The 24717-nt window shown below is 41.7% G+C and overlaps 1 pseudogene; it reads left to right on the forward strand.

The window, feature by feature from the left end:
* Positions 1 to 24385, forward strand: part of LOC112109374 — a 97719-nt pseudogene extending 73334 nt beyond the window's left edge.
* Positions 24386 to 24717: the final 332 nt, after the last annotated feature.

Here is a 24717-nt window from a genome sequence, read left to right on the forward strand (position 1 = left end):
CAGGCAGGGGAGCGCCGGCAAAGGTCAGTAGCGCGCCCCTCAGGCAGAGGAGTGCCGGCAGTGGTCAGTAGCGCGCCCCTCAGGCAGGGGAGCGCCGGCAGTGGTCCCGGCGTGGCTCGGCCAGGTAGGGGAACGCAGGCCCACCCTACACCACTGCGTTCCAGCCCAGGGCCCTGACAGTGGCAGGACGAGGGTCCCGCCACTGGATCAGCGGGGTCCCTCCGCGATACCGACTCACCACTGTGCAGCTTTGTCCCTGGGCTACTTCCTACCCGATCGCTCGTCCGGATCCCTCTGGTCCTGTCAGTGCGTCGGGGTAGTCCGCTGTTGGCAGCTCCAGCTCCTCCCGGTCCTCGGCTGCTGGTAGCTCCAACTCCCCCTCCGGCTCCTCCAGTTCCTCTGGGTACTCAGCAGCGGGCAGTCCTGGCAGCCCCAGTCCGTCCTCCAGGTGCGGTTTCCATTGGTCCAGGGCCTCCCCTGGCGTGGCAGCAGGGTCTGAAGGGAGCAGCCCGTGGTCTGCGTCTGCCTCCCTCCCTGGTGCTGCCCTGACTGAGCTAAGGGCCCCGCCCTTTATACTTCCTGTTCCACCCCTCCCCTTCCGGGGGGGTGGAGCGAGCTTGGGCTGGCCCCGCCCACTCCGGCTGAGAGAAAGGCCCTTTTACCTCCGGTTCGGAGGGCAGCCACCCTGGCTCCCTACACTCATAAACAAACTAAGTTAAATATAACCTAGATGGAGCTGTTATAAAGTGGGTGCATTATTGGTTGGAAAACTGATCCCAGAGAGTATCAGTGGTTCAACTCAAGCTGGAAGGGCATATCAAGTTGGGACCTGCAGGGATCAGTTTTGGGTCTGGTTCTGTTCAATATCGTCATCAACGATTTAGATAATGGCATAGAGATTACACTTACGAAGTTTGTGGATGATACCAAGCTGGGAGGTGTCACAAGGGCTTTGGAAGATAGGATTAAAATTCAAAATGATCTGGACAAACTGGAGAAATGGTCTGAAGTAAATAAGATGAAATTCAATAAGGACAAATGCCAATTACTCTGCTAAGGAAGGAACAATCAGTTGCACACATACAAAATGGGAAACTATTAAAGGTCTAGAAAATGACCTATGAGGGAAGATTTGAAAAAAATTGATTTTTTTTTTTTACGTCTGGATAAGAGAACCTTTTGGGGGGCAGAATATAACAGTTTTCAAGTACATAAAATGTAGTTACAAGCAGGCAGGATAAAAATTGTTCTCCTTACCCTCTGAAGATAGGACAAGAAGCAATGGACTTAAATTACAGCAAAGGCAGTTTAGGTTGGACATTAGGAAAAACTTCCTAACTGTCAGGGTAGTTAAGCACTTGAACAAACTGCCTAGGGAGGTTGTGGAATCTCCATCACTGGAGATTTTTAAGAACAGGTTAGACAAACACCTGTCAGAGATGGTCTAGACAATACTTAGTCCTGCCTTGAGTGCAGGGGACTGCACTAGAAGACCCCTTAAGGTCCTTTCCAGTCCTACAGTTCTATGATTCTTTACTGTGGTTTATTATGCTTAAATGACAGTATAAAAGTACATATTTCTAATGTTCTAATTTCAGTGTTATATGAAAGAATAACAATTATAATAATAAATAGCTAAACTTAAGAAGCCTAATCTGTCATCCCAATCCTACAAACTGATTTCAATGGGGCAATTATATTGCAGGACTGAGGCTTATATGAATAACAGGTAATGCTCTTATTACATAAATAGACTTGAATGCTTTTACCTAGGAGCACTGAAATACAGTATTTATTTTCCCTACCTGTCCATAGTTATCGATGGTACTTTGATAATACTGTGTTAAAAGGAAAAAAAAGCACTCTAGCAGCAATATAATAAAATAGACAAATGGCCATTTCACTGCGGTAGTTTTGCACCTGTAGGGCTAACTTCTAGATACTTTAGATCTTACAAGGAAACATCTGGCTGAGTATCTGAAGAATTACTTCCTACAAGGCAGTAGCCAATTAAAGGAAACATCCAAAGGACAAACAAATGTCAGTCATAAATCTACTAAGAAAGAAGTGCTATAGGATTTCCTAGCATAATAGAATTTTCATTCTTCTTACATTATTCATAGAATTTAAAATTTTGTTTATATTTGTACATTCTGTTAGTCCTATTGACCCATTTCTTCCCAACTATAATAATTATAGAATATACCCACTAACAAAAAAAAATGAAATCTAAACTATTTGCTAAATAATTCTCCACTTCCAAAAATAAACAGCTCTGAAATAATTATCTAATTGCCAATGCTTGAAAATGAAAAGACTGAGAAATTCTCACATAATGTGTCAATAAATTCCATTGAAAACTCTTAGAATACAAACACACAATAATAGAGTACTTTGAACTAAATGATATAGTATTTTTCATCTGTGGCTATCAAAGCATGTCATAACATCAATTAATTAAGCCTCACAACACTTTCTTAAAATAATTTATTTCGCTATCTCTCCATCTTATCTAGCACGTTGGTTTCAAGTGAATTGCCATATGCCACATGGTGAGTCAGTGGCCAAATAGGGATTAGAACCAATTGGTCCTGACTACCAATCCACTCTCACAAAATAATAGTTCTTAGATGCATAGAGTTGCCATCCGTTAGTAAATTTTACAACTTAACTACTAAATGTCAACCAGTCATGACAAAAATTAAGCCTAGTTGTATGTTTGTTTTATAATTTTAACACATATTAATTATTTGAAGCATTTTTTTTAATCCATGTACATTTTTGGTTGGGGGATACACTGTGGTTCAAAAAGTTAAAGCTTTATAAACTGCTAAAACACACATTTTCAAAATTGCGAAGTAAATATCCTTATATCAACAAATACATGTTCTTACTATTCATTCACTATTCCATTTGTAACAAGCCTAATCAAAAATCTAACTCAATGGATTGTGTCCATAAAGTCTTACTTTACCTGCAAGTAAATTTCTATTATTATGGAAGGAAATATTTTTCAGTTGGTTTGTGTGTGGTGAAATTGACATATACTGATAAAAATCTAATTCCTCTGAGCCTACAAACATTTTGTGATTTCATGAGATTGCAAGTTGTAATGCTATTGTATACCTTTACAGTGAAACATGAGCTGGGCTGGGGGTTGAAAAGTGTATATAAACCAGTAACATAATTAAGACAGAAAAGGACGGCTCATGGCAATGCATCTCTAGACTGCCAGTGCAGCTAATAAAGGGTGCCTTGAGGCAGAGGTGCAGAAGTCACCCCCATTTCACAGTCAATGTGCAGCTGAAATCACAGTAAGGTAAATCTAATCAAAACAGGCAACTGGCAGGGCACTTAACACATCTTTACTTTTTTTTTAATTGCACAGTAGAAACATATTCATTGTGTGAACATGGAAGAAGAACATGAGTCCCAAATTAGAAACACAACTGATTAGTGTTTTTGTGCAATTCAGAGATTTAAAACCATCCTGCTGGATCAGCACATTTTTATTTAGAACATTGAAGGGCTGGGAAATATATATATATCATGTAATTTCTATTTGAGATGCTTAAATGCCTCCACCTCTAGTAGCTAAGTGTTTCACAGATTTTAATGTGTTTATCCTAAGAACAGTGTCATGATCTAGAAAAGTAGTATTCTCTCCAGAAGATCAGATTTGTAAAGATATGTGGGTGTTACTTCACTAAGCATTGCAAGGCCTAAGTCTATAGCTAAGGACCATTTCAAAAGTGACTTAGTACCACAGACTTTCAATGAAAGTTAAGAACTTCTGAACATATTACCCTAAGTAACTTAGGAAACTAGGGCCACATTTTCAAAGGTATTCAGGCACCTTAATATGCAGATAGGTATCTATCAGGGCTTTCTTAGGTGCCTAGATATATTTTCAAAAGCACCTATGTGCATCTAAATACCACTGAAAATCTGTTCCCAAGTTACTTTTGAAAAATGGGACTTGGGCTCCTAAGTAAAATGCAGGGCTTCTGATAAAATTACAAGAGTACCTAAGAAGTCTAGAATAGCAGGTAATTGAACCTGGTCACCTAGCTTCTGGGCTACCCTAACTACTGGGCAGTCCTTCATCTTATACATAATTAATAGTTACTATTTATTATAGCACTACCTAACATCCCCAACCAAGATCAGGGATCTTTTGCAGTTGGCATTGTACTAACACCTAACACAGTTCCTTTCTGGAAGAGTTTGTAATCTAAATCATCAAGACAGGCAAAAAGGGGGAGGGCTGACAGAATACCAGATGTGAAGTGACTTGCATAAGATCATACAACAAGTTGGTACCTGTGGCAGGATCAGAACCCACATCTCCTGTCTCCCACTGCTTTGCCATAGCCACTAGTTTATAGCAGTATGAAGTTAGAGCCGATAGGCCCAAATCAAGGATCAGAACCGCACTGTTCTAGGTGCTGTTCAGACAAGTAACAAGAAGACAGACTCTACTCCTGAGAGCTCACAGTCTAAGCTGATGTTGAGATGGATTGGGTGGATAAAATAGAGAAAACAAATAAACATTTCAGAGATGCACAAATGATCCTAGGATGAATGCAATATGGATTTGAAATTTCTCTAATAATATCCTCACCAACATATGCATAATTTTGGGCTGGTCACATTAATTTGAAGATGTTATGTAACAGATTCCCAGGTTCACAAATACACTTATATCACTGATTCACAGTTGGTCTTTACTTTTGGTCATTCCATTAACATGATTTTTTTTTCTAATTGATATAACACTGTTCTTAATGTGTTTAAATATAAATGTCCTGACAAATAGATACACCTAGATGACTAAGAAGGACATTTGTGTATGGAAGGAGCATAATTAGGCAGGCCAAAAAAATTGTGAGTAGCAACTAACAAAAGAGACACAAACTGACAGCATCTGAAGTAGGAAGACTGCTAAACAGTGGGGCCACTGGACAATCGAGTTGCTAATGGAGCACTCAGGAAAGGAAAGGCCCATTGCAGAGCAGCTAAAAGAATTCTTTGCATCATTCTTCACTGCAGATGATGTGAGGGAGATTCAGATACTTGAGCCATTCCTTTCAGATGACAAATCTGAGGAACTGTTCCAGATTATGGTGTCAGTAGAGGAGGTTTTGGATAAATTAAAGAGTAATAAGTCACCGGGACCAGATGATATTCACCCAATAGTTCTGAAGGAACTCAGATATGAAATTGCAGAACTACTAACAGTAGTATGTAACCTACTTCTTAAATCAACATCTGTACCAGATGACTGGAGGATAGCTAATCTGATACCAATTTTTTAAAAAGGCTCCAGATGCAATTCTGGCAATTACAGACCAGTAGTCTAATTTCAGTACCAGGCAAATTGGTTGAAACTATAGTAAAGAGAAAAATTATCAGACACATAGATGAACATGATATGTTAGTGAAGAGTCAACATGGCCTAGATAAAGGAAAATCATGTATCACCAATCTATTAGAATTCTTTGAGAGGGTCAACAAAAGTGGACAAAGGTGATGCAGTGGATATAGTATACTTGGAATTTCAAAAGCCTTGACAAAGTCCTCCTCAAAGTGGACAGTCCTGGGATAAGAGGGAAAATCCTCTGAAGGATCCATAACTGTTTATAAGCTAGGAAACAAAGAATAAGAATAAATGGTTTTCTCAGTGGAGAGAATAGCAGTGCCCTCCAATGATCTGTACTGAGACCCGTGCTGTTCAACATATTCATAAGTGATCTGGAAAAGGGTAAATAATGAGGTGGCAAAGTTTCTAGATGATAGAAAATTACTCAAGATGGTTAAGTTTAGAGGAGACTGCAAAGAGTTACCCAGTTTTATGAGATCTCTTTGTATCTGGGCAATAAAATGGCAGTTGAAATTCAATGTTCATAAATGCAAAATTATGCACATTGGAAAACATCCAAATTATATATACGAAATGATGGGGTCTAAATTAACTCTTACCACTCAAAGATTGTGGAATCATTGTGGATAGTTCCATGAAAACGTCTGCTCAGTGTACAGTGGCAGTCAAAAAAAAAGCTAACCAAATGTTAAGAACCATTCGGATACAGATAAATAATAATATAGTAAATATCACAATGCCACTATATAAATCCATGGTACACCCACACCTTGACTACTGCATGCAGTTCTGGTTGCCCCATCTCAAAAAGGATACATTAGGCCTGGAAAAGGTAGAGAGAAAGGCAACGAAAATGATTAAGGGTATGGAACAGCTTCCATATAAGGAGAGATGAAAAAGACTGGGACTGGGAAAATTGTTTTCCTTAGCCTCTGAGGATAGGACAAGAAGCAATGGGATTAAATTGCAGCCAGGGAGGTTTATGTTAGACATTAGAAAAAACTTCCTAACTGTCAGGGTAGTTAAGTGTGGGAACAAATTGTCTAGGGAGGTGGTGGAATCTCCTTCATTGGAGTTTAAGAACAAGTTAGACAAACACCTGTCATGAATGATATAGTAGTTATTACTTAGTCCTGCATTCAGTGCAGAGGGCTGGATTAGATAACCTACTGAGGTCCCTTCCAATCCTATACTTCTATGATTCTATGACTGTTCAGTTTGGGAAAGAGATGACTAAGGGCCCATATAATAGAGGTCAATAAAATCATGAATTCTGTGGAGAAATTGTATTGGGAAGTATTATTTGCCCCTTCACATAAGTGAAGAACCAGGGGTCATGCAATGAAATTAATAGGCAGCTGGTTTAAAACAAACAAAAGGAAGTACTTCTTTACACAACACAGTCAACCTGCAGAATTCATTGCCAGAGGTTGTTGTAAAGGCCAAAAGTATAATTGGGTTAAGTTTATGGAGGATAGGTCTATCAATGGCTATTAGCCAAGATTGTCAGGGGTACAACCCCATGCTCTGGGTGTCCCTAAATCTGACTGTCAGAAGCTGACACTGGCTCAATAAATTGCCCTGTTCTGTTCATTCCTTCTGAAATATCTGTCAGAATATAGGACACTGGGTTAGATAAACAATTGATCTGAGCCAGTATGGCTAGTCTTATGGTCTTATTGTAGTCCCTATTTAAACCCACAGAATTCCTCAACCTCCTTCCCCATGCCTTCTCTGGAGAGGTATACCAAATCACGTGACACTTTCAAGCTCTCTTGACAAAGTAGTTTAAAATCTCTATATTTTGGAATAAACCCCTTTCCTGCTGTGGTGGAAGGAATGTTGTTGCTTAATTTGATATGTGCTGTGAACTAAAGGCCTGATTAACATTACAGCTCCTTTCCAGTTTAAAAGAGCCAGAAAGAGAATGTAAATTAGTTTTAGCCCTGTAAAGGGGACCTTAGTGTAAATGAAACACAGGGCTTAATTTTTTATCCCTTATGTGTGGACAAGAAACTTAGCTATTCTTCAAAAGATTTGCCATTGAGATAATGGAAGATCGGGTTATTGATCTGGTTTAAGTAGCTCGTCTCAATATTTTACTCAGCCCAGCACTCTCAGATGCACAGATAGACTTTGACATTTTTCTTATAAACTCATATGTAGTTTTCCAGTGCCATCATACATAATAGCATACAGAATTCCAATGTACAGAACATGCCTATTCTGTCACATTTGTCATAGAGTTTCATGGGCAATATTCAAAAATTACAGTGGGAAATGTAAATCAACAATTAGTTTTAAGAACTGAAATAGCAGCTTTGATAAAATGAAGATATTAGTTCAACAATAACTCTGTATGCCATAAAGCTTTACTACTATTTTACCATTTACATTCATCCTGTGTTTTGTTTGCTCTTTGTAGCTCATGCAGTGTTTGTTTGTATCTTTTCGGGATTGCTCTACTGTACATTAAGATAACTAGAAAGAAAACACTTAAATCTCATGTCATTAATTTTTCAGTAACAGTTTGCATAAATTGTAGGCTAAACATTTCAGTTGTAGAAATAATAAAAAGCAAAACAAGACAGTGCCATAATAAATAGCTGCAGTAATGGCTCCCTAAGTGTTACTACTATTGAATATCTCTTTTCTTTAATTTTTGAATCAAAGTAGTGCTTGTGAAAGATGCTGAATTCATATCACTGAAGATACCAGTTCTCTCGCCACAGGAAAATATATATCACAAGCAGCAGCCATGCAATCCAGTTGCATTACCAGTGTGCCTTAATTTACTTATAAAATGAAAAAAATCTACATGCCATATCAATTCTTGGTTTCTGCTCAGACTGCCGAAGAGTGTGTGCTAGTTGTGAGAATGCTGTTTGTCTAGACATCTGTTTAAATGGAAATGGATGGAACAACACACTCATTTGACAGACATTATGAAAAATCCATTGGCCTTATTCAGCTGCCATGAATCAGAACTCCCATGAGATTATTTTTGGCCACTACTAACTTGGACCTGAAACTGAACTGGTGACGTAGTCTATGTCTACACTACGGGATTAATCCGAATTTAGATAATTCGAATTTGGGAAACAGGTTGTATAAATTCGATTGTGCGTGGCCACACTAAGCACATTAATTCGGTTTTTAACCACATTAATTCGGTGGTGTGCGGCCACACTACCCCATTAATTTAATCACATTAATTCGGTGGTGTGCGGCCACACTAACCCTAATTCGAATTAACAAAATCGATTTTGGCGCTACTCCGCTCGTCGAGGTGGAGTACAGAAATCGATTTTAAGTGCCCTTTAATTCGAATTAACTGGCTCTGTTGTGTGGACGGGTTAAGGATTAATTCGGATTAACGCAGCTAAATCCGAATTAAAGTCGTAGTGTAGACCAGGCCTTATAATGAAATGAAACTGGACTGGTGCATTAGCTCTTTATTCCTTTAGCAATCTCTGCAATTTCCCGTAAATATTGTGCAGCTTTACATACACAGTATCTGGAACAAATGTAAATCGATAGTAAAACAAAACACAACAAAAATGCTGAAGATCTGCCTCCCAATAGACTAAATGTTGGAGCTGGACAATATTTTTTCCAAGTTTGCCAAAAATTCTTGCCATTCTTTTTTGAATCTTTTGTGAAAAGTTTTTGCCATTTTTAACAACTAAATATTGTGTACTATATCATCAACATAGGAGCTACTTGCAATCTATAGTCCAAAAGAAGTAGAATTCTGAAAAGAATGAAAACAGAAATTGAATACTAGAGTGCTTGTTTCTTAACTGAAGCAGTGGTAGGAAGCCAAGGATGTTGGCATGGCCTGTAGCACTTTGTTGATCAAGTATCCGTATAGCTTATGAGGCAGGAATTTCACACATGGATTCAACTACCACAGTAGTTGTTTCTTCGGTTGTTCTACATTAAACACAGTGTAACTCTTAGACTTCAGTTTACCTGAGTAACTCCAATATAATTTCACACATGCAAATGAGAGCTGAATATAGCCACAGGACACTGGCTCATTCCCAGTGTTTATTTGCAGTACTGCACTCAGAAGTGTTATATTGTTACAGAAACTGTCCGTGGGGAGAAAAATTAAACTGAGATCTCTTCCATGTTAAGTCAACAGTAACAATTAGAAGTTGAAGATCATATTATGGTTTCCAAATGAGCAGAATATAGTGCCAGGGTTCTGGCCAACATTAACTTTATGAATAAAGCAAGTAGTCACAGATTGTATAAGACTCATTGATCACTGTGCTGTGTTATGACTGTTGCTTTTATGACTAAGTTTTGCACTGCTGGGTATAAAAAGTATGATGTATGTATATGCACTGAACACTTACATTTTATGCTATGATCACCTGATTCCAATTATGTACATTTGCACTGTATGAAAGTGTGCTAAATGTCTAATATGTCTTCAGTATTCTGGATTATATATATATAGATATATAGAGAGATATAGATATATAATGAAGCTGTAAATGATTGTCTTGTGTGTCCAAATTATTAAGGTCCCATGGGACAAAGAGCCAAATTATGAATGGTCCTGTCTGAGTTTTGAAACCCAGCCTTTTGGATTTTTTTCCACTGTTTGACTGGGACAACATATTCAAACAATCATTTTAATGGGGATTGGGCCAAATCCTCTGGCCTGAAGTAATGTTCCAGAGATTCCAATCCTGGTGCATCTACGTTGGATAGATTCCCATCTCCATCTGTAAAGGCCATTGTTCCATGCAGACGGACTATGGTCCCCTTGTGCACCATGGAACAATGCTCCTTGTGGCAAGCGGTTCCATGCCACTACTCTAGGGGAGGGTCAATGATCCACAATTACATGGATTGTCTGGCCAATACCCCATATGGAGGGAAAGGATACAGTAAATTAACAGTACTGCAGTCCCGAGATAATGCTTTACTCTGTGTGTACATGTGTGTGTGTTTACAGGCATGCATGCAGGGTATAGTAAGATGGTCATAGAAAATTAGGACTGCAAGGGACCTCAGTAGGTCATCTAGTCCAGTCTCCCACACTAAAGCAGGACTAAATATCACCTAGACCATCCCTGAGAGGTATTTGTCTAACCCAAGGGTCGGCAACCTTTAGGAAGAGGTGTGCCAAGTCTTCATTAATTTAAGGTTTTGCATGCCAGTAAAAGATTTCACGTGCCAGAGCGGCTCATCCTGCTGCTGGTCCGGGGTCCAGGACCCCGGCTGGCAGCAGCATGCCACTAAAAATTATCCTGCATGCCGCCTTTGGCATGTGTGCTGCTGGTTGCTGACCCCTGGTCTAATCTGTTCTTTCAAACCTCCATTGACAGAGATTCCACAAACTCCTTAGGTAATTTGTTCCAATGCTTAATTATTCTTACAGTTAGGATTTTTTTCCTAATGTCTAACCTTGCTCAATTTATAACAATTACTTATTATCCTGTCCTCAATGACTAAGGAGCACAATTTATCTAATTGGATGATTTTATTGGTTGTTTAAAAAAGCCTCATCCACCACTTCTTCCTGGTTAAGAGGTCTATAGTAGTCCTCTGCCATGACATCACCTTTGTTTTATGACCACTTTCATCCTTTGGGATAAACTTTCAACAGGTCTTCCTCCCACTTCTATCTCAACCTCAGTGCAAGTGTATACATCTTGATATACAAGGCAACACCTCCTCCTTTGTTTCTTTGTCTGTCCTTCTTCCCGACCAAACTGTGTGAGTGGGTGAATGGCATAGACCACAATGAAAATGCCATACTCAGGGCAGCCTGCAAGAAATAGGGCAGACAATCCCCCAAACTGGTGGTTTACTCTAAAATTAGATTCACCAAACCAGCAATAAAAAAGCTTCTGCTATGCCATACTGGTTAACCAGAAGCCAAACACAGTTCCCTTTAGGCATTCCAGCCCTTGGTTCCCTTCCAGGCAACCCAATCTAATAAAGTGCGAGGTTAATGAAAACCCATTTCACCATATGTGAAGTTCTTTCTAATCCGAAAGGATCAGAAACACATCCCCAAGTCCATATGAATCTCAGATCTAATCCCAGTATCATGCTGTCAACGATTCATTAACTAACTAAAGATTTAATAATAAAATAAAAGGAAGACTTATACATGGTTAATCGCTCATATACATACAAATGATTGCAAAGTCCTTATGTCAAGTTTTTAGCAGTGATGGAATGGTCTGCTGCCTTGTGAAGTCTCTCTAGTAACTTCTGAAAGATTGGAAGGTTCTCAGTCCATAGTTCAAGATGCTCCTTTTAGTTGTAAATCTACAGTTCAGAGAATTGGAGCAGGAAAGAGGCAAAACAGAGGTTTCTCTGAAGTCTTTTATATCCTTTGCATGTGCATGGTCATTTACTGTCCCAAACAAAGCCAACAGCCTCTGTATGTGGAAAATTACTGGCCCAAGATGGAGTCCAGGGTCACATGAGCATTTCACATGCCTTTACATGTTTTTCTGAATCACAAGAGGGTAGCCATTGGGTTCTTGCTGTCTGAGGCATCCTCAGGAAAAGCTATCTGGATCGGATGAGTTTCTTCAATGGCCCGTTATGAGATTGGAGTGCCTTGATAGGCCATTAACACATAGCTGTTTAGCCCTAGTGTAAATTTTAACTAGGGGTGCCACAGAGGAATACAACACATGTTTAAGATACAAGTACATAGTCAATATTCATAACTTCAGATACAAAGATGATACAGGCATATACACAGGATAATCAGACTTGGCAAATCATGTTTCCATTAACATTTTACATGACATACTTTGTACAAGATTTGTTGCAATTTTATAACAGTGGTAGTAACAGTGATAGAAATGGTCATCTTTCTTATACACAGCATCATGCCAATATTTGTCATGAATTCCTATGATGCCAATTATGTCATAATTATAATTCAGTAGCTTTTTCTAGCTCTTCCTGTTTATTCCCCATACTTCTTGCATTAGTATACAGATATCTAAGATGTTCATTAGATTTTTACCCTTTATACTTCCTATTGTGATTGCCCATGTCTTCCCCCCCACCCCCAACAAATTCTGACCCTTTATGCAGGTCTCAATGTTTTGGATTTACATGTGGGCTTTTGTCTCCTGCCTCTGTCAAACCTAGTGTAAAGCCCACCTCACTAAGTTGGCCAGTCTATAGCTGAAGATACTCTTCCCCTTCTTTGATAGGTGAACCCCCTTTCTGCTCAGCAGTACTTCTTCTCAGAACAGTATCCCACAGTCGAGGAAGCTGAAGCCATCCTGACAACACCATCCACACAGCCAGGCATTCACCTCCAGGATGCATCTGTTTCTGCCTGAGCCCCTACCTTTGAGACCAGAAGGATCAATGATAACATTACCTGCACCCCCAACTCCTTCACCATCATTCCCAGAGCCTTATAGTCACTTCTGACTTTTCCCAGGGTCATACCTTACAGTATCATTAATGTCTATGTGGATGAACAGTATGGTGTAGTAAGCAGAGGGCTGGATGATCCTTGGCAATCCTTCTGTAATGTCTTGGATATGGGGCCCTGGTAGGAAGCACATCTCCCAGGATGCCAGGCCAGCAGATGGATTTCTCCATCCCACTTTGAAGGGAGTTACTGACCACAACCATCCTTTGTTTACTCTTGGAAGTGGTGGCCGCGATCCTCCCAGATGTGGAGGTACGTGGCTTCTCCTTTACCTTTGGGGGATATTCTTCATCCCATGATGCCAGGGCAGCATACTGTTTTTTTTATATCTATTGATTGTGGTTTGGGAGCAGGGGTGAAGCACTTCCTGCTGCCAGAAGTAACCAGAAGCCATTTCCTTCTCCCCTGGTGATGCTACTGCATTCCTCTCCAGTTGGATTGTTTTCTCAACCTTTGAGGTTTCCATACACATGTTTTCAATGAATTTCTCATGTGCACAGATACTTCTCATCCTAGCCTCCTTCTTCTGCGGCTCTTCCACTCCTTCCTGAGAGATTCTACAAGTAGGTGTTTCTCACACTGGATGGTCTCCCCATACTGGCTTTCTATGATGGGGAAATGCAGGCTACAGTCTCTGCAAATCCACACCAGGACCTGGGTAAAGGTTGGGTTCTCTGTCTGGACATGGGTACTGGTGGAGGAACCAGAAGCAGTGTTGTCATTGGCGATGCAGCCTTTCCAAACCATGCTGATTCACTAGCTCCCCCTGATTGCTTAACTTCTGGCTTTTAAGACCTCCTCTCTAAGGTCAGCCCCACCCCCTTGCTAAGACACAGGGGAAAGGTGATCACAAGGATGATTGAGGATGATCATGGATCAAAGCATCAATGGGCAGGAATCTAGAACCTTGTTATTGCAGAGTCCATTAATTAATTATTATAATAAGCCGCTGATCCCCAAACACACAGTCCCCAATAGACCACACTGTAAACTTTAAGCATAGAAAACATAGTCATCTAGGCGTTAACTGGGTTACTCAGAGTACTAGGGGTTGTAGCCATGTTCCGCCCCTCCCTTACTTCCTGTTTAGTTACTATTTCCTCCACTCCATTTGTTGTATAGTAGAATAAAGGAACACATTCCCAGCCTGCAGTACTGTAAGTAGAGTGTGTTTCTTGTGCACTGAGCAGTCCCTTTAAAAAAACAGGGGAAGAATTACATGCCCCTTTATCCACACTGAGAGTCCCTGTGCAGAGCTTTGCACATGGATCAGGCGTTGGCTCTTAGAGTGAATTTCATTTCTACTTGGATACCCAATTGTGCTGCCATACCTAGTAGTTAGTCCTCCACTTCTGGCTTTGTTTTCTTTACATTTTAATCATAAATTAAGATTTATGTGGTAAAATGAAGACTTATAAAAAGGCTCTATCTATCCTCCCCCCGGCTCCGTGTGTCGTTAAGAATATACATATGCAATTTAAAATGGGCCCATTGCATCTCCAAAATAATGGAATCTATGTTGCTCCAAAATATGACCACCAACTTTATATCTCATCTATGAAATGGAAAATTCCCACTTAAGGCTTGCACCGGCAAGATGCTGGGCACCAACTGGGATATTCTAAGTGGCATTTCAGGTCATTCATGTTAGTAAAAGTTGATGGCAATCAGCACCTTGTACAGTTAGACCTGTATACTTGGAGAAAATACAAAGAATGCAGAAACGTACACCATATAAAGCAACAGAGGGTCCTGTGGTACCTTTAAGACTAACAGAAGTACTGGAGCATAAGCTTTCGTGGGTGAATGCATTCGGACCCTCTGTTGCTTTTTACAGATTCAGACTAACACGGCTACACCTCGGTTACTGTACACCATATATTCCGTTTTAGTATTTAAAAAGTCCTTAGAACACCAAAAGACTCAATATTATTTTAAAAGCATTAGTTCTCTACAGAAAAACTATATATTATTTTGGTGTTTTAGTTCTTTTGATAATTATTCTGTTTTCCCCCCTCTCCCCCCCTTCCTGGATAGATATCCGGATACTGATTACAAGGTAACAGATGAGTTTGGTCAAAATAGTATTCTTGTTTTTTCCTTTGCCAATGTCTATGAAACTTGCTATTTTTTTCCCAAGTGAATTTGGCAGAACTAGCAATCATTTAGAGAGAAAAATAATTAAACTGTATTGCTAAGAAGATTACATCATTTAGCAATGAATCACTGAAAAGAAAAAAAAATGGGAAAAGCAAAATGTGATATAATTTAAAGCTGATACGAAGAGCTATGAAAAACCTTCCAAGTTTATTTTCAGGGGTTTGCAGGCCCTGGGGTTAAAAATGCTTGCATTTAAATGATCAAATATCACTGTGAACCTGTAGGCATAGTTCAGGATCTTTGGTTTCATGCCTATTTATCATACATACACTCACCTTGGAATCAGAAATGGGACATGCCACCGTCCCACCCATCAACGGGTGGGGGAACTTGATGGAGTCAGTGGTGAAAGGGAGTCAGTCAGTAGCCAGGGAGGGAGACACTCACCAAGGAACAAGCTAGTAATAGGTAGCCTGGAGTCTCTAAGACCTATTGGCTAACTGGGAGACAGGGGTGCTAATTGGCCAACATTTACCAGCTCCCAGGATTTAGGATGTACCTCTTTCACCTCCATTCCAGCAGCCCACCCTAACCATACAAATTAGGAATGGAAAGCCATCCTGATAAATGCTGCGAGTCTAGCCAGTTGCCTGTTTAGTGGGTCAGGAAGGATTTTTTTCTCCCATGGGCCAATTGGCAGAAGATCAGGGAGATTTTTTTTTTTGGCCTTCCTTGCAGAACCTTCAAGCCACAGTGCCTAGTAGGAATGTGCTTAGTACCTAACTGAGGTACTAGGGTGGAGTTGTTTACTCGTCACAACTTGCGTCCAGTTCCCAGTGCAGTTGAGAGAATTAATTGAGGTTAAAGAACTAGGATTTTGATGTTGGGCCTTGGGCTCATGTGATAGTGTGAGACTTTGCAGCCTTTGCAGGCCAAAGTCAGACCTTATGGCTCTCACGGGCCATGGTCATCATCCTGCTGCACCCTCTGTCTCCCTCATTGGCGGGAGGGTCCTAGGACTCAAAAGAACTGAGTCCTGGGGCAATGAGAAAAGTCTATCACACATTATGGGTAACCCTGATGCCAGTTATGGGTTATATGGTAAGGAGCCCTTGAACCCCCCTCACTGGAACCAATTAAATGCCTGGTATAGGAAAATGTGGATGATGGGTGGGTAGCACCCCACCCGTGTTAAAGTTTAATAAAAGTTGTGGCCTGCTGCTTAATTACATGCATGTCTGTCCTAGGTTTGCTGCTGTGTCCACATCAATGGACCTCATTTCTGCAGCAACAAAACTCTGATCTCAAGGAAACAAATACCCACCTTGTAAAGCCAAGTTGTAGTATTTATGTGAACAAAAATATACAATCATAGTTCTCAATAACTGGGGGAACTGCATATGGGTGTTAATGTACTAGGTCACTGCATGCCATCACATGAGATTTAGGAGAAAAATAAACTTGCATTTCCTGCTGGTTCAGATAGCTTAGTCAAACTGCAGTCTCCTGTGAAGAATCAAGTGGAAAAAAGCTGCTTCTGAGTTAGTCACATATGAAGGGCTCAGTCAGTGAGGGACACATAAGAAAGCCAGATGACTGGCTCCATATGATGTATCCTCAGGCTTGAACCCTGCAAACAGCAACCTGATAAAATATAGAGCTATCCATATAGAACACAAAAGGGAGCCAAATGCTTCTATGGCGGCTTTGTGGACATGAACACAATTTGAGCAAAACACTTCTAGTTGGCAGATGTGGCTTCTGCTTAAAGCATGGCTACTTTCACAGTTCAAGTTAACCAGTGCATACAGCTTTAGTTGTAAAGAAACAATGTTCCTACAAATTAATTGGTGACTTTTGTGGCCAATCAGCTATAGGGATTCAGGCTAGAATTTCAAAATGCAAAGCCTGTAATGATCATTGATTGCATTTGGTTGATAAGAACTGCTTGTTTATAGCAAATTAAAGCTGCCTTAAAAGTAAATATTGTTTTATTTTTTATGAATTAATATTAAAATTAATAAACATAACAAGGCATCTTCTATTAGGCTGTTACCACATGAAGCAGCAGACTTCTCCAGTCTGAAAACTACAAGCCAACAATGATAATTCACAGAAAAAGAATGGAAATATGGCTCACATTAAATTTTGGAAGCCTTACGATTTCTTTAACTTCCCTCCTCCAAGCCATTCCCATGTATATTGTATTGGCTTTCTCTCCCAATTGTGGATGAATGTGGTTTGAGAGAGAGATGGGAGGAATAGGATTGGGGGGGAAAAGTGTTCTTTTGGTGTGTGGTGCTGTCTTGGGTACGAAGGGAGGAAGGCCAATGCTGTGTTAGGACTCTGGCTGCATTAAAAGTTTGTTGGATTTTTGCACAATGTGGTCTTGCCTCATTCTTTCAGATACCTTTGATGTTATGCTGGTGTCAGAATTGCAGGGTGGTCATGGAATAAGCGCACATGGGCAAAGAGAAGCAGAGTATACTGAGCAGCTGCCTCAGCTGCAACTGGGAAGATCCAAGAGGGACTAGGCCAAGGCCCAGCCAGGCTATAAAGAGAACAGGAGGAGGCAGAGACAGGAGCCCTTCTGAAAGGTGAGGAAAGAAACTGCGGAAGGCCAGTGGGTCACCCAGCAATTGAGAGGGTCAGAGAGGAAATGGAGAAGGGATACAGTCCACTCCAGTGACAGTAAAAACAGTGGAGGTCAGCAGTGGCCCAGATGAGGCAGAAGGCACACACATTCGATGGGAAGTTGAGCTGGGAGACTTACCTGGTACTTGCTATTTCAAAGTGTAAGTTGAACTGCTGGTCAGAGAAGAGGAGGCATATTTGGCCACAAACCTGATGAGGGGAGCCCTGCCAGTTCTTGTGTTTATCAGCCTGGCTAAGTGTTGCAGTTTCCAGGCACTGTGTCAGGCCTGTGCTATTGGTTTCAGGTGGAGAAGAAAACAGAAGTTGCTTGCATTCAGTTCTGGACATGAAGTAGAGTCAGATCAGGTTGGCTCAATCTCTTCCTTCTCTTGTCCATGGTGTTGGTACGGTGGTGATAATGTGCCCTGCTCATGCTGATCACCACCACCTCACTGTACTGTGTGTGCTGCAGAGTTAGTGTAGCAAGGACTCATAGCACTTCTCACTCCACAGTACAGCAGGGGGTAGCGGCTGGTAGGAACAGGGCATGCGGATGCTACCACAATGACCCCACGGGCAGGAGAAGGAGAGCCAATTCTCCTCCTCCTCAGTAGGAGGTGGTGCCAGTGTTGATTCAGTATCAGGGGAAGGATCGGGTCAGGTTGGAAAATGACACAACTCTCTTGGGTTGGGTTGGTCGGTCTTAGGTCTGATTCAGGTTGGGCTTAAAAATTAGGCCTGAACAGACCTATAGGTGGCTTATCCAAACACTTCTGGGAAATGATTGAGCTGAAGTTGCTTGAACAGTTTGTGATGGGCTTGATTACTCATATCTGTGGATACAGGTGAAACTTGAGGGGTCCTTGTGATGGGTTATCAACCTGAGGTACAGTCTGGGAGCTGTGGGAACCGCAGCACCCCCTAATCTCCCAGCGGGGCAGGCCTCTCTCACACTCCTTTGCTGGTGATTCATCCAGGCTCTCCAGGCCTGTTATCAGCCAACATAACAGCAGGTGGTGCCACACTCTCAACTGAGCTACCTGAGTGCTTTACCTAAGCCACTCAAGGACAGACAGACAAATTCCCAGCTCCCCAGCCTTGCACCCTTGCTGGAGTATAAGCCCAGAATTATACCGTCTTGCACTGCACAGAGATCTGTACAATGCAAGCTCATTAATATATTTGCTTCCCCCTCAATGCGGGAAAGATATGGAACAACCTTTGTACAGAGCTGAGATTTTCCCAGACACTTCACACAAAACACACAGGTTATAACACATAAAACAACTTTCTTAACTACAGAAAGATAGATTTTAAGTTATTATAAGTGATAGCAAACAGATCAAAGTAGATTACCTAGCAAATAAACAAACAAACAAACAAAAAAACGCAAACTAAGACTAATATACTGCATAGATAGGATTTGAATTACCCATATACAGGGTAGAAATCCCTTTAGCCTGGGACCAGCTTTTCCCCTACAGCTCTTCCCCCAGGTCAGTATTTGTTCCTTAGGTGTTCTCTTGTGTGGGGAGTGAGACCCCGAGATGATATCACTCCCCACCTTATATAGCTTTTCCATATGGCAGAAACCCTTTGTTCCAAACTCAGTTCCCAGTCCAGTTTGGGGAAAAATACAGGTACAAAAATGGAGTTCAGAGTCATGCGGTCTAGTTATGTGCCCTTGCATGCCTTGCTGAGTCATAGCAGCCATTATCCAAAGGCTGTCTGGAGTGTTCTTATGAAGGTTCACCAGGTGGAGAATAAGCTTCTCCTAAGGCCTATTGTTTCCCTGAATGGCCCATTACCTTGAATAGGCTCTTCACAACCAGCTGTCTAGACTAGAAGCATCTTGCCTAGTGGGAGTCACCCAGGTGTAACTACATTTGAAATAAATACATAGTCAATATTCCTAACTTTATATACAAAAATGATACATGCATATGAATAGGCTAATTCTATTCAGCACATCATAACTTTTCCACAGGCACTCGATAAGACAGCTTGTACAAAATGCATCATAATTGTCATGATCATATCATAATCATAAACTATAAAGAATATAGGATACAGTGTCACAATCCTAAATCCCTGAAAGAGGCCTTATGAGCAGCTCTGGAAATGGAAATGTACTGGGTTGAGAGACAAGTTGGGACTCTGTGACTGCCTGAGATATAAGGACTGGACTCCAATGAAAATTATATTTTTTTAAAAATCCATTAACCTCTTCAGAGATTAAAATTAGGATAATCAGTCATTATTTAGTATATGTCCCCATGTTCAGAAAAATGGACTTTGTCGTCTTCCAGTAATATTAAAACAAAACACCTCCAACCCTTCTGGCTCTTTGAACCTTTACCCTTGCTATCTAAAATCAAACAAATGGTCAAACACGGTTTCTTTTTGCTGGCTCTAATTATGTCTCTTGCATACATCATTTTCCAAAGGATTTCATTACAGTTCTTCTTCCCAGAAATGTTTCCATCATGTATTTGGAGTACCTCAAAGATCAGTGCTTTGGTCACTTAATTTCATTCTTAGTATTACTGAGCTACTGAGCAAATAACAGAAATCTAAGATATTTATGTATGCGGATCACACTGTTCCTCTATTTACCGCAAATGGTACTTCCCCTCTCGCTAGTTTTCTCCAAATTGGCATATGTGATCAACTTGCTAATCACCACCTTTCAGTTTTAAAAAAAAAAAGTGTAAAATGTTGTCTGTCAAATTCAGTCCAACTAATTATTGTTTAGAATGATACAGGTGGTTTTAGATTATTATATGCCATACCATGACTCACACACATACACACTCTCTTTTTTAAGGAAATATTGATGATTTTATTAGAAATGAATTTAAGATAAAATTATAACCTCCTTCATCATATCACTCCGAGAGTTGTCATTGGATTGAATAAGTATCGCACATAAAGATTGATTTTTATTTCCTCTTTTCCTGACATCCAAATGGTCTCAGCTTGGAAAATTTAGGAAGAGTAATCATTAAAATAAAGTACTTTGATAAAAAAACAGACAGAAATAAACTTATTGTTGCATCTTTATTGTGCCAGCCATCTTGACTATTCTGAGTAATGACATCATTTCTATCCAACAAATTTTAAACATGCTAATTGTTCTTATTAGTTTGCTAAGATAATACTGAATGTAAATATAATCCTGTTGATAGAATACGATTATAGGCTGAATTAAACAAGGAACTGGAAACTACTTCCACCTAACCATGACAAACACTGGGCCATTGTAGTTTATAGATCATTGAATTACTTGTTGTTGTTTTTTTTTCAATTTAAAAGTCAAAAGTTAAAAGTAACAACACAAGATAAAGTTTAAATCAAAGCCAACACCTTTATATCACAAAATATGGTTATGTGTGCAAGCATAGAAAATTTTGTATCTTCTCTATGATCTGTGTAATCCAGGGGTCGGCAACGTTCGGCACGCGGCTCGCCAGGGTAAGCACCCTGGTGGGCCGGGCCAGTTTTATTTACCTGCTGACGCGGCAGGTTCGGCCAGTCGTGGCCCTCACTGGCCGCGGTTCGCCGTCCCGGGCCAATGGGGGCGGCAGGAAGCCGCGGCCAGCACATCGCTCACCCACGCCGCTTCCCGCTGCCCTCATTGGCCCGGGACAGCGAACCGCGGCCAGTAGGGGCCGCGATCGGCCGAACCTGCCGCGTCAGCAGGTAAATAAAACTGCCCCAGCCCGCCAGGGTGCTTACCCTGGCAAGCCGCGTGCCGAACGTTGCCGACCCCTGGTGTAATCTCAAGAAATTTGCTTAGGCAGACCTTAAGCTGTGTGCAGCTGGACCTTAAATCATAAATGTGGTATACATGCTAAGATGCTGGCAAATGGTCTTTATAGTCATTTTCATTTTGGAGTGTTGTGTTCTGAAAATGTTTTATAGTAATTCACTTGTTTACATTGCAATTAATTAAATCTTTTATTTTATTTTGAGCAAGGGAAAAAGATACTCTGTTTTTTTTTTTAATGATTCCTTTTAACCTCCATAACTTGATCACAATGCATATACCAAAGCTTTGTGTGCAATCATAATTTTGGAATTTTATGACTATTGTTACCAATCTCTCAATGCTTAGAATTTATCTAGTGGTTTACAAAGCACTTAATCAAGCACCCTTAATCTTCTAGAAGTGTAAAATAAGATTTTAAAAAATAGATACTTAAAGTTAGCCTTCTAAGCCCATATTTGGGCACTTAAATATGATGCCTGACTCCAAAAGTGCTTAGTGACAATCACTAGGAGATAATCATCTTATTTAGGTACTTAAATATAGTCTTAGTCCTGGTCTACACTACGGGTTTAGGTCGAATTTAGCCGCGTTAGGTCGATTTAAAAATGACTGCTTCCACACAACCAACCCCATTCCGTTGACCTAAAGGGCTCTTAAAATCAACTTCTGTACTCCTCCCCGATGAGGGGAGTAGCGCTAAAATTGACCTTGCTGGGTTGAATTTCGGGTAGTGCAGACGCAAATCGACGGTATTGGCCTCCGGGAGCTATCCCAGAGTGCTCCATTGTGACGGCTCTGGACAGCACTTTGCACTAGCCAGGTGCACAGGAAAAGCTCCAGGAACTTTTGAATTTCATTTCCTGTTTGGTCAGTGTGGCAAACTCAGCAGCACTCAGCAGCACAGGTGACCATGCAGTCCCCCAAGAATCATAGAGTGTAGAATGTTTCTATGCTCCTCCTATCATCTCTGTCCCTGAGGTTATCACAGATTAGAAGGTGAAAAAAATGCACTCATGATGACGTGTTTTCCGAGCTCAGGCAGTCCTCCCACACTGATAGGGCACAGCTTAATGCATGGAGGCATTCAGTGGCAGAGGCCAGGAAAGAATTAAGTGAGCATGAAGAGCGCAGGAAAGCCAGCAAGAGCACAGACCCCCACTGCATCCACTGTATAATCACCTACCCTCCTCCCCATGCTCCATGGCCTCCTCACCAAGACACTCAAGAACGCGGGGGGGAGGCTCCGGGCACCCAGCCACTACACTGTAGAGGATGGCCCAAGCAACAGAAGGCTGTCATTCAAACACTCTGATTTTTAGTGTGGCTACAATAAGCAATGTGGCCTTGTCCTTTCCTCCTCTCCCACCCCACCCGGACTACCTTGTCCGTTATCTCTATCTTTTTAAAAAAAAATTAATAAAGAAAGAATGCATGGTTTCAAAACAATAGTTACTTTATTTCAAAGGAAGGCAGGATGGTTGGCTTATAGGGAATTAAAATCAACAAAGGCGATGAGGTTGCATCAAGGAGAAACACACACAACTGTCACACCGAAGCCTGGCCAGTCATGAAACTGGTTTTCAAAGCCTCTCTGATGTACAGCGCACCTTGCTGTGTTCTTCTAATCGCCCTGGTGTCTGGCTGCTCAAAATCAGATGCCAGGCAATTTGCCTCAACCTCACCCCCCCCCCCACCCCCGCCACAAACATCTTCCCCTTACTCTCACAGGTATTATGGAGCACACAGCAAGCAGCAATAACAATGGGAATGTTGGTTGCGCTGAGGTCTGACCTAGTCAGCAAACAGCGCCAGAGAGCTTTTAAATGTCCAAAGGCACATTCTACCACCATTCTGCACTTGCTCAGCCTATAGTTGAACTGCTCCTTACTACTGTCCAGGCTTCATGAGCCATGGGAGCAGGGGGTAGGCGCGACCGCGTGGTGCTGCTGTCTGGGAGAGCAGCCTGAGGCAGAAGCCTCCAGCTCGCATGATATTCCAGGCAGGACTGAATCTCCATGAGACGAAACTTAAAGAAGAGAATGACCTGGAGTCTCTGGCTCCCATTCAGTGCTCTAAGAGGAGGATGGCCATGTCTGTCCTGGTGCCCCTGATCGACCTCACTGAGGAGGATTCCAAGGAGTCCTCCCAGAGCAGCAGTACCACGTCTGCCAGCAGCACCCAGGAGGACCAGAACAGATACCCCGAGCTCATCGCTGGGGAGCAGGAGAGCAGAGTTGCAGGCGAAGTGGTGGAATACCAGGATGGGAAAGATTTTGGAATTGGGGAGCTCATGTGGGGGAAAATCAAGGGCTTCTCCTGGTGGCCTGCAATCATCGTCTCCTACAGAGTCACGTCCAAACTTCAGGCAATCTCCGGAATGCACTAGGTGCAATGGTTTGGGGACGGGAAGGTTTCCGAGGTTTCAGCAGAGAAGCTGATGGGTCTGATGGCTTTTAGGCAGCATTTCAACCACTCCATGTTTAATAAGCTGGTCTCCTATGGACAAGCTGAACACCATGCCCTGGAGGTTGCTAGGAGCCAGGCAGGGAAGACATTCCCAGTACCCCTGGCCAAGCGGCTAAAGACTAATTTCTACAACAACAGCAAGGAGCGGGTGGAGGAGGACCAGAGCAGAGAGCAAATGGTTTCCGAAGTCACAAACAACAACAGGAGCCTTGAAGACAGTTGTTTATCGTGCGTGAGAAAAAACCTAGCCACATTCCACCCGCTGTTTGAGGGGGGCCTTTGCCAGACTTGCAGGGATCAATTCCTGGAACTCTTCTACATGTCTGACGAGGACGGATACCAGTCCTACTGCACCGTCTGCTGTGAAGGCAAGGAGCTGCTGGTGTGTAGCAATGCCAGCTGCTGCAGGTGCTTCTGTGTCGAATGCTTGGAGGTCCTGGTAGGGCAAGGTACCTCAGCCAAGGCAAAAGAGCAAGAGCCCTGGAGCTGTTACATGTGTCAACCACAGAAGTGCTATGGGGTGTTACAGCACCGACCGGACTGGAATGTACGGCTGCAAGACTTCTTCACCAGTGACAAAGGACAGGAATATGATGCATCTAAAATCTAAAAAGGCCCACACATTTCCCAGAGTCACTACCCTTGATAACAGAATGTCAATGATTGCATTGTCTATTTGGATCACAGCAGCCCCCACAGTAGACTTGCCCACAACAGCAGCAGTTACGGTGAGCTGAGCGGGCTCCATGCTTGCCGTGGTATGGCGTCTGCATGGGTAACCCAGGAAAAAAGGCGCGAAACGATTGTCTGCCAATTGCTTTAACAGAGGGAAGGGCGACTGACGACATGTACCCAAAACTACCCACAACAATGTTTTTGCCCCATCAGGCATTGGGAGCTTAACCCAGAATTCCAATGGGCAAT

Source organism: Terrapene carolina, unplaced genomic scaffold, assembly GCF_002925995.2.
Source record: "Terrapene carolina triunguis isolate 2854851 unplaced genomic scaffold, T_m_triunguis-2.0 Scaffold66, whole genome shotgun sequence".
NCBI classification, from domain to species: domain Eukaryota; kingdom Metazoa; phylum Chordata; order Testudines; family Emydidae; genus Terrapene; species Terrapene triunguis.